The 14,835-nt window shown below is 46.6% G+C and overlaps 1 protein-coding gene across 8 annotated transcripts in view; it reads right to left on the reverse strand.

Moving 5' to 3' along the window:
• The window catches only part of LOC125972235 (aldehyde dehydrogenase family 3 member A2), a 131,745-nt gene that overhangs the window by 86,325 nt on the left and 30,585 nt on the right, over positions 1-14,835 (reverse strand). The window contains exon 2 of one of the 8 annotated variants that reach the window (XM_049725818.2): positions 1,545-1,949. The exons of the other annotated variants lie outside the window; for them this stretch is intronic. The gene's annotated coding sequence lies outside the window, so the exon portion shown is untranslated. The remainder of the gene's footprint in view (positions 1-1,544; positions 1,950-14,835) is intronic. 8 annotated transcript variants of the gene reach the window in all.

The following is a 14,835-nucleotide window of genomic DNA, read 5'->3' on the forward strand; positions in this document are numbered from 1 at the left end:
GATCCCAGGAACTTGAAGGTGTCCGTGGTGGGAATAGCATTGCTGAGGATGGTGAGGGATGGAAGTGGCGATGGGTCTCTCCAGAAGTCCACTGTCATCTTCACGGTCTTGAGCAGGTTCAGCTCCAGGTGATTTTGGCTGCACCAGTGGACTAGCCGCTCCACCTCCTGTCTGTACGCAGTCTCATCACGGTCCCGGATCAGTCTGATGAAAGTGACCCATGGTCTCTGGCTCGCTGCTTCATGTAGGGGTTCAGATTTTCGGGACGTTGGGAGTCGTCCCTTGCCAGGGCAGTGGGGCGGGGTGGGGGGAGGGGGGTTCTGTCATGCATCCGTGTGACCCGGACTGTGATCAGCTCATCCCTCCTGCCCCTCCCGTCCTGTCAGCAGCTATCACTATGATTGCCCGTACCTGCGGGTTTCTCCATACCTGCTCAGAGCTAGTTAGCCACTCTGTATAAACCCGCACATCCAGCCCTCAGTGTTAGTTATTTTGCCCTACCAGTACGCTACATGTCTGTTGCCTATTCTGTAGTCTGCCGTAGCCCGGTCTGTTACTATGCCTGTCTGTTGATATCCTTGTAGCCTCCTGTCATCCTGTTCTCCACTACCCCTTTCCCTCCAATAAACCCCTTTTTGGTCCAAGCCGCATTTGGTGGCCTTGTCCATGACACTTGACACAGACAAACAGAGGTGAGTATTCCCGGGGTATCCCATTTTGCGGACGAAGGCAGGAGAAAATTGTTGTGCGTTCCTGCGTGCGCCTAACTGTAGCCAGGAGGGGAAAGGTTTTCTCCAAGGATGGCCTACGCCAGGGGTGTCAAACTCATTTGCACCGAGGGCCACATCAGCATAATGGCTGTCCTCAAAGGGCCAGATGTAACTGATAAATGTAACTAAATGTAATTGAATGTAATGTAAAATAAATGTAACTACTCCTTAATGTTAAATAACTAATTATTTATAACTTCTTTCATGTGACAATTACAGTTGCATAGAAAACATGTTTGCTTGTTGCTCTAATATAAATCCTTTTAAATTTTGTCAGCTTGTGAAAACCCACGACTCCATTAATGAAGGATCAAACTGTCCAAGTGAATAAAGAAAAATAACATAAAAATGAGCTGCAAAGAACATGTATGACACATGTAGCATTTTACAAAAAAAGGCTGCACACAGCCTTGCATCCAACTGATGGTTTGATGACAACAATTTGTCTGCATACACACATAAGAGCTGCAAACATTAAATAATTACAACAGCAGCTACACATAAATAATATGTAATCAACTAAAAATACCAAAATAAAGGTTGACTCAGTTCACAACTATATTGGTCAAGTTTTTCGGTTAGTCTCTGATGAGGAGATGCTGCCTGACCTTGAATACATCAAGTGGATTCTCTCTCTATCGATTGATCATGTTCTAAAAATGATAAACACAAAACAAAATGCAAGCACACAAATTGCACACAATTTAACTGTTCTTCTTCTTGATTGAATTACATTTTATTAAATTTTAATTACGTTTTTAAAAAAATGCTTACCTGTGTGTTTTCTGACCAGATTTCTGACACTATTTTCCCATTACCGGTGTGTCAATGTCTGGTTTTAGGTCCTGTGCTGAGGCCATGCGCAGAACAGCATAGAGGTTGTCATCCGTGAGGCGTGATCTGTGCTTGTTTTTGTTCAGATTCATTATGGAAAAAAACTGTTCGCACTGATAGGCGCTCCCAAACATGGTCAGAACATGGGCAGCATGAAGTCGAAGCTGTGGCATCAAACCAGGGGGCAGCAGACGGTAAAAGTCCTGGATTGCAGCATCCTGGAACTTTGCTCTCAGGCCACTGTCGCTTTGAAGCTCAATTAGCTCCATCTGAAGGTGTTGGGGTGCAGTGCAGACATCGGTGATGAACGGATTGGCAAAGATGTCAAAGTCAGACTGTTGTGCTCTGAAGTCAGAGAAGCGCCGATCAAACTCAGTCTTTAACCAGCTCAGTTTGGTAGCCAAGTGAGCACATGAAAAAGTCTCGGGAAATGAGGCTGACATGCTCTGACAAACAGGAAAGAAGTCCTGTTTCACTTGCCACATCCATGAGTCCAATTTACGCTGGAAAGCCGTGATAGTGTCAGACATCTGCGTGATGACTTGTTTGCATCCCTGCAGCTTCTGATTCAGCTGGGCGAGATGGTCGGTTATGTCACACAACACAGCAAAGTCACACATCCACTTTGGATCTGATAATTCAGACATGAGTTTTCCTTTACTCTGCATAAAAAGAACAATGTCTTCCCTGAGCTCAAAAAATCGCTTGAGGACTTTGCTCCTACTCAGCCACCACACTTATGTATGGTACAGCATATCCCCGTGTTCCGAGCCCATCTCAGCAAAAACTGATGGAACTGATGGTGATTCAGGCCACGCGCCCAAATAAAGTTTACTGTTTTCAAGACTGTGGTCACAATGTCCATCCCCAGTGTTAGAGATTCGCTCACTCCAACTTATTTTGCAAGAACCACACGGGAGACAAGTAAGTCCTTTTAGACACCTGCAGGTGGAGAGTCCATTCGTCGCTGTGCGTGCAGCGATGTTCGAATGGAGGTCTGAAGTCTCCCAACTGCAAGGACATATTTATTAAGAGAAACAGAGTGGGGGGAAGAGCCAGCTGAATAGGAAGCCCTTGTGCTCTAGTCAAAACATATCAGGGGATGTTTTACGACCTTGTGGAGGATGGGACAAGGTAGGTTATTTATTACCGGTTGCATTCCAACATAATCATACGATAAGGATAATCTGAAAAACCCTAACATCTCCCTCCTGTTTTATCATATGATTATGCCACCCCAAACAACAAAGACAAGTAAAAAAAAAACATATATACATGTATAATGAAGAAAGAAGAATAGAAAAAATAAAAAACAACAAACAATGATAGCAACACTTTCCAGTGAAGATGAGGTATTACCTTAATACCCCAAGATCAAACTTATTGTGTAAGCGAAAAACCTGCCGGCCAGATGTTATTAGCAGGAAAATTCTTACACGGTCCCTTTGCCTAAGACGACCAGAATGCTATCAATAAAAAACAAAAACACAGAAACAGTACATCATTGTATCCATCACTTGCGAAGCAACAAAAACACAGAAACAGTACATCATTGTATCCATCACTTGCGAAGCATTTTCGATGGTCAAATCAACAAGTTTCCGTAAAACAAGCTCAACAGAACAGCATCTACGCAATCCACGTCCCATTATCATTATCACATCTGTCACGTCTAAGAAATTGTATATGTGCTCGTGTTTTCGTCAGCTGATGATGTTCTAGTCTGTAGGTGTGATCTGTCACACACACTGGCGCACACACTCGTATCCAGTTGGCAGGCAGCATCGGACAACTCTTGTGACCACAAAACCACAATCCGTTCTGAACAGGCACGTGCACTCATAGGCAGTGCTTCCGACCTTCTGGATGAAGTAGGTCCCGTCCGATGGTGCAGCCATGTTGGTAGTAGAGCCCTTACACCTTGAAAACGGCTCTCTCATCCTGGCACACAGCGGCGATGTCCAAAGCTCCCATCCAGTCTCCTCCTGGAGAGCAGTCATCGTTAACGCAGACGTGGGTCACGTTACCTTGGATGTAACGTGTAATTCACTCCAGCTGGTCTCTCTGTGTAGGCCACTTGCGGTATTGTTCGTCCTTTAACAGTCACATTGAGATTTGTCCAGAATAGCTGATCACAGGCACCGTCTGCAAGTCCAGGGCGGTAAGGGTCGGCATCTTTGACTGTAACAGCACGGTGTTGATATCCAACTCCTGGATGCCGTGTCCCTGTAAAACAATGCTCTAGACTTTCCTGCTACGTTTCACACAATAATAATGATGAGTAAATCATCAGCTACCTCTCGTGCATACACTCCAACAAACGTTAAGTAGATGTGAGATAACTTGCATGAAGTCTACTTAACCAAACATTGAGTAAATATGGGACAACTTAAAAACTGTCCCGGTCAACAACAATTCGTAAATAGAAACTACAAGGTATAATAAAGAACTTCTCTTCAGCTAAACAAGTAACAAAGGTGTCCTGTTCATAACTAGTGAGGGCCTCTCACAGATAAGACAAGGAAGGGAGTATAAGAACTCCCTAAAACCTGGCAGATGTGTTGGCCTTGAGCGAAGGTATGAGACCTCCGGTTCAGGCTGGCCAGCGCTTCTACAAAACTAATTATCCTGACATTTCCCCACTGTTTATCACATATTTGCCCAAATTCACACATCACCGTAAACAACCCCTTTTCTCGACTCTCAGTCGTCGGATCACATTCATGAGGACAAACATGATTACACCAAAGGATAAACGTTGCGTTGTCATCATTCAGAATCCCACGGATCTGGGAAAAGTCTGGTAACACAGATGCAGGAATTTTTTTCTTTGTTTTTAAATTTGAAATCTCTCAGATTTAGCTTGCATTTAGAATTTTGCATAATCTTATAACACAACCAATCAATTATTCCTATTAAATGAAGCATTGCAAAATATTAAATTCACAATTTAGGGTCTTCCAATTCCTGAAAGCATGTTCTGTCGTTTTTTTTTTTTGTTGTTGTTTTTTTTTCCTTCGAATTTCTCATGTGGGCTCGACACTTAACATGCACTAGTGTGGATTAGTTTCTTCTCGCAAACAGATTTCTCTCTTTTCCTCTCATTTTTATCTGTCAAAATTGTTTCTGTTCTGCGGTGTAAATTGAATAGACAACAGTCTAGCACATTTCTTTATACTAAAAGTTTAGCCAATCTTCATCAATTTGGGACTTTAACTTTAACTTTAACACATATGCATACACATGCACAGCTCTCGCGTGCGGAAGGTAGGTCCCAGCACCAATGATTCGTCACAGGCTGGCCATTTCCTGTGGTCGATCATGAGCTGGTCCCTCCCATGCACACGAGGACAGCACATTCTAATTTTATTTATTCATCTTCTAGAAGCAAGTTGTATTTCTTTACCACTTGATTTGCATATTTTAACTTTAGTGTAACACAATTTGATCTCTAGTCATTTGTAATTTGGGCATACAAACAGCATTGTCATACTTCTTGTATGGACAGGAGCTCTAACAATCTAAAAAGATTTTTGATGACCTGACAATGAGATGTTTTGCTGACATATGGGAGAGGTTTCAGATCTTTAAATTTTTTATACATAATTTGCATAGGACCAGAAACTCCTCTTGCCCCTTGCGTGAGCCGCGGCTTGAGCTGCGGCCTTGCACCTGCTCACAGGGGCCTTATTGTCTCCTGGTCTGACAAACACTTGTGACCGCATCAGTGTTCATCTTTCTAGCTTTTCTCTCTTGAATTCGTTCTCATCTCTTTGTGAAGATTTCAACCACACTCTAGCACTTCTTCCACATTTCAAATTTCCTTGTATTCCATACAGCTTCTTCCACTTCAGCATGTATTGCATACAATTAAGAAATCTACTTGCCATGAACTTCTCATCTCAAAGAAGAGCAGAGCAAGAGATTTACCGTTCTTATTTCCCATCTTAATTTTAGTAGTCCCCTTCGTGAGTCGTCACCTTATCGTGGTGGAGGGGTTTGTGTGCCCCTATGATCCTAGGAGCCATGTTGTCGGGGGCTTCATGCCCTTGGTAGGGTCACCCATGGCAAACGGGTCCAAGGTGAGGGGTCAGACAAAGCACGGCTCACCCAAGCCCCTTATGATGAAAAACACAAATGGACTTTGTTTTCCCTCGCCCGGACGCGGGTCACCGGGGCCTCCCTGTGGAGCCAGGCCTGGAGGCGGGGCTCGAAGGCGAGCGTCTGGTGGCCGGGCCTTCGCCCATGGGGCCCGGCCGGGCATAGCCCGAAATGGAAACGTGGGTCCCCCTTCCCATGGGCTTACCACCTCTGGGAGGGGCCGAAGGGGTCGGGTGCAATGTGAGCTGGGCGGCAGCCAAAGGCAGGGACCTTGGCGGTCTAATCCCCGGCTGCAGAAGCTGGCTCTTGGGACATGGAATGTCACCTCTCTGGCTGGAAAGGAGCCCGAGCTGGTGTGCGAGGCAGAAAGATTCCGACTAGATATAGTCGGACTAGCCTCCACGCACAGTTTGGGTTCCGGTACAAGCCCTCTCGAGAGGGGCTGGACTCTCTTCCACTCTGGAGTCGCCCACAGTGAGAGGCGTCGAGCAGGTGTGGGTATACTTATTGCCCCCCGGCTGGGCGCCTGCACATTGGGGTTCACCCCGGTGAACGAGAGGGTAGCCTCCCTCCGCCTTCGGGTGGGGGGACGGGTCCTGACTGTTGTTTGTGTCTATGCACCAAACGGCAGGTCAGAGTACCCACCCTTCTTGGGGTCCCTGGAGGAAGTGCTGGAGAGCGCTCCTTCTGGGGACTCCATCGTTCTACTGGGTGACTTCAATGCTCACGTCGGCAATGACAGTGAGACCTGGAAGGGCGTGATTGGGAGGAATGGCCCCCCCGATCTGAACCCGAGCGGTGTTCTATTGTTGGACTTCTGTGCTCGACACGGATTTTCAATAATGAACACCATGTTCAAACATAAGGGTGTCCATGTGTGCACTTGGCACCAGGACACCCTAGGCCGCAGTTCGATGATCGACTTCGTAGTCGTGTCATCGGATTTGCGGCCGCATGTTTTGGACACTCGAGTGAAGAGAGGGGCGGAGCTGTCAACTGATCACCACCTGGTGGTGGGTTGGCTCTGATGGTGGGGTAAGATGCCGGTCCGACCTGGCAGACCCAAACGTTCTGTGAGGGTCCGCTGGGAACGTCTGGCAGAATCTCCTGTCAGGAAGAGCTTCAATTCCCACCTCCGGCAGAGCTTTTCCCACGTCCCGCGGGAGGCGGGGGACATTGAGTCTGATTGGACCATGTTCCGCGCCTCCATTGTTGAGGCGGCCGACCGGAGCTGTGGCCGTAAGGTCGTTGGTGCCTGTCGTGGCAGCAATCTTTGAACCCGCTGGTGGACACCGGTGGTAAGGGATGCCGTCAAGCTGAAGAAGGAGTCCTATCGGGCCGTTTTGGCCTGCGGGACTCCGGAGGCAGCTGACAGGTACCGGATGGCCAAGCGGAACGCGGCTTCGGCGGTTGCTGAGGCAAAAACCCGGGCGTGGGAGGAATTTGGTGAGGCCATGGAGAATGACTTTCGGACGGCTTCGAGGAAATTCTGGTCCACCATCCGGCGTCTCAGGAGGGGGAAGCAGTGCAACGTCAACACTGTTTACAGTGGGGATGGTGTGCTGCTGACCTCGACTCGGGACTTCGTGAGTCGGTGGGGAAAATACTTCGAAGACCTCCTCAATTCCACCTACACGTCTTCCATTGAGGAAGCAGGGCCTGGAGACTCTGAGGCGGATTCTCCAATCTCTGGGGTCGAAGTCACTGAGGTAGTTAAAAAACTCCTCGGTGGCAAGGCCCCGGGGGTGGATGAGATCCGCCCGGAGTTCTTAAAGGCTCTGGATGTTGTGGGGCTGTCATGGCTGACACGCCTCTACAACGTTGCGTGGACATCGGGGACAGTGCCTCTGGATTGGCTGACTGGAGTGGTGGTTCCCCTCTTTAAGAAGGGGGACCGGAGGGTGTTTTCCAATTACAGGGGAATCACACTCCTCAGCCTCCCTGGTAAGGTCTATTCAGGGGTGCTGGAGAGGAGGGTCTGTCGGGAGGTCGAACCTCGGATTCAGGAGGAGCAGTGTGGCTTTCTTCCTGGCCGTGGAACAGTGGACCAGCTCTACACCCTCGGCAGGATCCTCGAGGATGCATGGGAGTTCGTCCAACCAGTCCACATGTGTTTTGTGGACTTGGAGAAGGCGTTCGACCGTGTCCCTCGGGAGGTTCTGTGGAGGGTGCTTCGGGAGTACGGGGTGCCGAGCCAACTGATAAGGGCGAACCCTGTATCACCGATGCCAGAGTCTGGAGTCTTGTTCACGAGTGAGGGGAGGATGGAGCGTGAGATCGGCAGTAATGCGGACCCTGTACCGGTCCGTTGTGGTGAAGAGAGAGCTGAGCCAAAAGGCAAAGCTCTCAATTTACCGGTCGATTTACGCTCCTACCCTCACCTATGGTCACGAGCTATGGGTCGTGACCGAAAGAACGAGATCTCGGATACAAGCGGCCGAAATGAGTTTTCTCCGCAGGATGTCCGGGCTCTCCCTTAGAGATAGGGTGAGAAGCTCGGTCATCCGGGAGAGACTCGGAGTAGAGTCGCTACTCCTCCACGTTGAGAGGAGCCAGATGAGGTGGCTCGGGCATCTTATCAGGATGCCTCCTGGACGCCTCCCTGGGGAGGTGTTCCGGGCATGTCCCACCGGTAGGAGACCCCGGGGACGACCCAGGATGCGCTGGAGAGACTATGTCTCTCAGCCGGCCTGGGAACGCCTTGGGATCCCCCGGGATGAGCTGGATGAAGTGGCTCGGGAGAGGGAAGTCTGGGAGTCCCTCCTAAAGCTGCTGCCCCCGTGACCCGACCCCGGATAAGCGGAAGAAGATGGATGGATGGATTTTAGTAGTTTAAGGTTTTACAATTTTTTTTTTCATTTTTTTTTTCTTTGAGGATCCTCAATGCAGGTTTAAATTGACCTTTCAACAGATTACTAGCCTGTTTTATTGCCGTGGATCAACGCTAGAACTGCTATTTAGTCAATTTATCCTACCAGTCACACACTCAATCACACAAACTCCAGCGCTTTTTTAGCTCATAGCTCGGACAACCCAAAGCCGTATCTCATAGCTCCGACAAACCAAAGTCATATCTCATAGCTCGGACAAACCAAAGCCGTATCTCATAGCTCGGACAAACCAAAGCCGTATCTCTCGTGCACCTGTGGCTTTTTATGCGTTTCACAACAACACAATCACACAACTTCAGGCCTTTAACTTACTTGTCCCCTGGTTCGTTGCACTGCCGGGTCCCGTCAATCCACCTCTGTCAGACGAAGGCAGACCTAAGATGCTGGCCCAGCGAAGAATTTTCTTCCCAGGACTTTCTTCTCTAGGTCCTCCTAATGGACGCTGGCTTGTCGACAATGCAGCACGTCCTTCTTCGTCAGACAGATAGCGGGTATGAGGGATCCCAGGTTTCGGCACCAAAATGTTAGAGATTCGCTCACTCCAACTTATTTTGCAAGAACCACACGGGAGACAAGTAAGTCCTTTTAGACACCTGCAGGTGAAGAGTCCATTCGTCGCTGTGCGTGCAGCGATGTTCGAGTGGAGGTCTGAAGTCTCCCAACTGCAAGGACATATTTATTAAGAGAAACAGAGTGGGGGGAAGAGCAGGCTGAATAGGAAGCCCTTGTGCTCTAGTCAAAACATATCAGGGGATGTTTTACGACCTTGTGGAGGATGGGACAAGGTAGGTTATTTATTACCGGTTGCATTCCAACATAATCATACGATAAGGATAGTCTGAAAAACCCTAACACCCAGCACCTTCCCACACAAAGCTTCTTAATGGATAATGCAATGATACGTTATCAGAGGCGTATGACAGTTCATTTTTTGCAATTTCCCCTTCATTAGTCCAACCAAGCCCACTTTTCCTCCACACATTGCTGGTGCACCGTCTGTAGTTAATCCTACCAAGTTTTCCCACTGTAATGCATTTTCACTTACGGACTTCTCCGCCGCGTCAAAAATGTCCTGTCCCGTAGTGGTCCCATACATTGCAGCCACATCCAACAGCTCCTCAGTGATAGAGAGGTCCGACTTTACGCCTCTAATAAAAATTTATAATTGCGCTGTGTCCGTGTTATCTGTGCTTTCATCAACAGCTAATGAAAAAGCTGTGTAGCTGCGTGTCACCTCGGCCAGCTGTGTTGTAAGATTTTCTGCTAGTTCCTTCACTCGGTCGGCGATGGTGTTTCTTGATAAACTGACATTTTTAAAAGTCTGTAACTGGTCGGGACACACCTGCTCACAGACCTTCAGCATTCACTGCTTCAAAAACGCTCCCTCTGAAAAAGACTTGGAAGCGTGTGCGATTTCTTCAGCCACAATGAAGCTAGCTTTCACCGTGGCCTCGTTTTTGGCTGTGGATTTCATGAACAAACTCTGCTGCAACCGCAGTTTGCCCTTTAATTCTTGGGCAATTTGTTGCTCTTCTTGAAGGCTAGCTTTAGCGTACTTAGCTCCGTGTTTGGTGTCAAAATGTCGACGCAGATTGTACTCTTTGACAAGCGACACCGCCTCGTAACACAAGAGACATACCGGTCTTCCTCCTTGAAGCACAAACAAGTATTCGCCTTCCCATCTTTCTTGAAACAGTCTTCCGTCTGCACCAACATTTCTCTTTCTGGACATTTTGGGATCATTATTTATATCTAAATTCCACTCGTTGGCATGGACATTGCCGCGGTTAGCGTAGTCGAAAGGCATTGTGGAAAATGTAGTTTTTGCTCAAAGCACCCTCTTAATTTATTTTTTGGTATTTATTTTTAGACACTCAAAACTTTTAAGCTCTCGCGGGCCACATGAAATGACATGGCAGGCCACATCTGGCCCGCGGGCCTTGAGTCTGACACAAGTGGCCTACGCGATCACGTCAATGGAGGAGGCCAACGGACCAACCACACACAGACAGTGGTTATGCACTCCAGTCCTTGTTTTATTTTGTACTCTTTTCCTTGCTTCTTTTGCCATTTAGATGCAGATACGCCTCTCAGCTGGTCCAACCTTCTTCCCAATTTCCTCAAGCAACTCCTCACGCATGCGCACTCTGCAGTCACTCTACAGCCGTCAGTCACACGCAAACTGTCAGAGGTATTGTAACAAAGTATTTATTTATGAACAGAGAAGAAACAAATACTTTCAGACTAAATGTAATGTGAATGTTTAAATGATTAATATGTTTATTAATCATTAAATCACTAGTTAGCCCCGTTACCTTTTCTCTCTCTCGCGTCAAAAAATGAAAGCCGTTATTCCCACAGAGACCAGCTTGGATATTCTACGGCAGCACAATAAATTACTTGGATTTGATTCTCTCCTGGGCTCACAATACTGAGTCTGATCCTGCTAAAGAAGTCAGTAGCACTAGATGGCACTTGGGAGGCTGAGAAGTTCACAGAAGGATTGGCAAAGTTGCCGATGATACCGTTCAGTCATCCCTGCTGGGCACCTAAGCCAGAGGTGTTCGACTGTTTCGTCTTCCTCGCCGCACAAATGTCATCGAAGGTCATCAGTCTTTCCCACGATATGGAGCCACCTACGCAGGGCTGGGTGATGTCCGGATCGGAAACGAATAGGTCTTTTTCTTTACAACTCAGCTTCTTCGGAGGGGTTGGGGCGATGGGAGTGTAAATCAATTAGTCGGGGGTATTCAAGAGGGGAGGGGTTAAAGGCCCGACGGATGAGGGCATGTCTCGTGGATTTGTCCAGTTTACCTTAAGGTTGAGGGAGCGATGAACCGGATTTCGCCTCTTCATCAGCTTGGTCGTTACCCAGGGATCCAGATTATTTGGACTCGCTTTTGAGGGGGGAGGGACTGAGAACGTGCCTATTCTTATTCAAATAAATATACCATAAATAACAAGTTTATCGAACCATCCGCATCACTCCAAATCATTAAATCCATCGAAATCTTTGTCCTCTGTGTCACTTATAAACAACTCCGCTGACTCCGGAAGTAGATGCGGCGCTGACATCAGACTCATCGTCAGTTGCAGTTCCAATTATTCCACAGCCCTGAGTATTTTCATTTTGGCATTGCTTGTAAAGACTCGGTGTAGACTGCCGAGCCCACCCTATTTCGTAGCAAAGTGACTAGATTTGAGGAGAAGGGTGTGACTTATTTGCGAACGATACAGAAAAACCTGGAATTGAGTGAAATGGAACAGAGTGGCAATTCTATTGTACTGCACTGTACATGTTTTATGTTTGAGGCAGCCCAACAAAATCCCAGACGATTTTGAAATGCCGCCCAAACAATTTGTTAGGTCTCAAAAGTAGGACATGTCCGGGAAAAAGAGGACGTCTGGTCACCCTACTTTAGCGTAAAACTATCTGAAAGCTCAGCGCGTGAATGTCGAGAATGCTGACGTCACAGCCCACACTCGAAATGCAATCTCGGCACTGATAAAAATAGAGCGCGGACTGCGCCGGGTCAGTACTACTGAGTACGTACACGCACTTGTGAGTGTGCAATGAGCTTTCTGGCACGGCTTCCGGGAATAAATGCGTGGGCGGGCGTTTACCCATCTACTGTCTACAAGGCCAGAGTATAGTTTAAACCACGGGTGGGCAAACTTTTTGACTTGCGGGCCGAATTGGGTTCTAAATTTTGACCGGGGGGCCGAACCAGGAGCAGATGGATGTAGTGTTTGTGTGAAGTAATATAAACGATATGTAAAGGTTATTGCATAAAAGGTTTTGACCTTTAGTGGGTAGTAAAGCATGGATATTCAAAAAACAAATGCATTTATTAACAGCATTAAAAAAATATTTCACCCAAAAAACTGCTATCAGTGATTCTCATTAAATATGACATGTTATTATGAATAGCAGTTACCATCACTTCAGCACTGTTAGGGTTTTCCAGGTTATCTTTATCATAGGATTATGTTGGAATGCAACAGGTAATAAATACCTTACCTTGTCCTCCTTATCACAAGATCGTAAAACATCCTCTGAGATGTTTAGACTAGAGGACAAGGGCTTTCTATTCAGCCCACTCATACCCCCACTCTTTCTCTTAATAAATATGCCTTTGCAGTTGGGAGAGGCTCCAGACTTCATTCTGGAGCGAGTGAACTCTCCACCTGCAGGTGTCTAAAAGAACTTGCCTGTCTCCCGTGTGGTTCTTGCAAAATAAGTTGGAGTGAGCAAATGTCTAACATTTTGGTGCCGAAACCCGGGACCTCTCATACCCATCATCTGGCTGACGGAGGACGACGCGCTGTACACTGTCGACGGGCCAGCGTCCATTAGCCGGACCTGGTAAAGAAAGACCTGGGAAGGAAATTCTTCGCTGGGCCAGCATCTTAGGTCTGCCTTCGTCTGACAGAGGTGGATTGACGGGACCCGGCAGTGCAACGAACCAGGGGACAAGTAAGTTAAAGGCCTGAAGTTGTGTGATTGTGTTGTTGTGAAACGCGTATAAAAAAAAACTAAAAAAAAAAACACAGGTGCACGTGAGATACGGCTTTGGTTTGTCCGAGCTATGAGATTCGGCTTTGGTTTGTCCGAGCCATGAGATACGGCTTTGGTTTGTCCGAGCCATGAGATACGGCTTTGGTTTGTCCGAGCTATGAGATACGGCTTTGGTTTGTCCGAGCCATGAGATACGGCTTTGGTTTGTCCGAGCTATGAGATACGGCTTTGGTTTGTCCGAGCTATTAGATACGGCTTTGGTTTGTCCGAGCTATGAGGCCTAAATAATAATAAAAAAAAAAAAGCGCTGGAGTTTGTGTGATTGAGAGTGTGACTGGTAGGATAAATTGACTAAATAGCAGTTCTAGCATTGATCCACGGGAATAATACAGGCTAGTAATTTGTTGAAAGGTCAATTTAAACCTGCATTGAGGATCCTCAAAGAAATAAATAAGTAATAATATTAATAATAATAATAATATTTTTGAGACAAAGAGATTGTAAAACCTAAAACTACTAGAATTAAGATGGGAAATAAAAACGGTAAATCTCTACCTCTTGACGGGGATGAGAAGTACATGGCGAGTAGATTTCTTAATTGTATGCAATATATGCCGAAGTGGAAGAAAAAGTATGGAGTAGAAGGGAAGTTGAGAGTTGAAGTGTAGAAGATAGTAGTTGATGTTTTAGAAGAGAGTGTGGATAGAAAGAAAAATGGACTGAAAAAGAAAAGAAAAGAGAGAGAATTGGATTGTGCTAAAATGTGGTTGAAAGCTTCACAAGAAAGAAGAGAACAAATCCAAAAGACGAAAGATAGAAAGTTGAAAAGTGATGAAGCCGCCATTCAATTGAGATTTGAAAAAGAATTCTGGGTACATAGTGGCATCCCATTCAATGATGCAGATGAGAGTTCTTATCAGCAACATCTTAAAATTGCGCTCCTCACTGGTTTCCCCCCTGACTTGGGCAGTTGGGTGAGGAAACACTTGGTGGAAGCGGACACTGCTTGGTTTACAAAAAACATGCAGTGGGCCAGAGACGCTGACAAAGGGATTGAGAAAGGCAAAAGTTCTGATGTATTTCATCTAGATGATGATAATGATCTAAATAAAGATACAACGATCTTCTACCAAAGTTCCCAAAGGGGCAGAGGAAGGGTTAGATACCAACAACGTCGCAAGCCACCATTCAAATCAAAACCCCCATCAGATTCAGACAACTGTTGGAACTGTGGGAGACGAGGACACTTTGCACGAGAGTGTCGTTTTGCAAAACAATATCAATCAAAGGGTGGAGGAAGGAGCAGAGGAAAAGCCAAAGTTTTAGCATGACAAGCTTCCTCCTCTTTGACCGCTTATGCTCATACAGAGAAAGAAAGAATAGATGCCCATATGACAGCAAAACATGTCATTGTCAGATTATTAGATTTTTGTTTTAGATTATTAGAAGTCCTGTCCATCCAAGAAGTATGACAATGCTGTTTGTATGCCCAAATTACAAATGACTAGAGCTCAAATTGTGTTACTCTAAAGTTAAAATATGCAAATCAAGTGGTAAAGAAATGCAACTTGCTTCTAGAAGATAAATAAATAAAATTAGAATGTGCTGTCCTGGGCGGCTCGGTGGCGCACTGACAAGTCCGCCTCACAGTTAGGAGGGTGCGGGTTCGATTCCACCTCCGGCCCTCCCTGTGTGGAGTTTGCATGTTCTCCCCGGGCCC

Source organism: Syngnathus scovelli, chromosome 7 (genome assembly GCF_024217435.2).
Source record: "Syngnathus scovelli strain Florida chromosome 7, RoL_Ssco_1.2, whole genome shotgun sequence".
In the NCBI taxonomy this organism is placed as follows: Eukaryota; Metazoa; Chordata; class Actinopteri; order Syngnathiformes; family Syngnathidae; genus Syngnathus; species Syngnathus scovelli.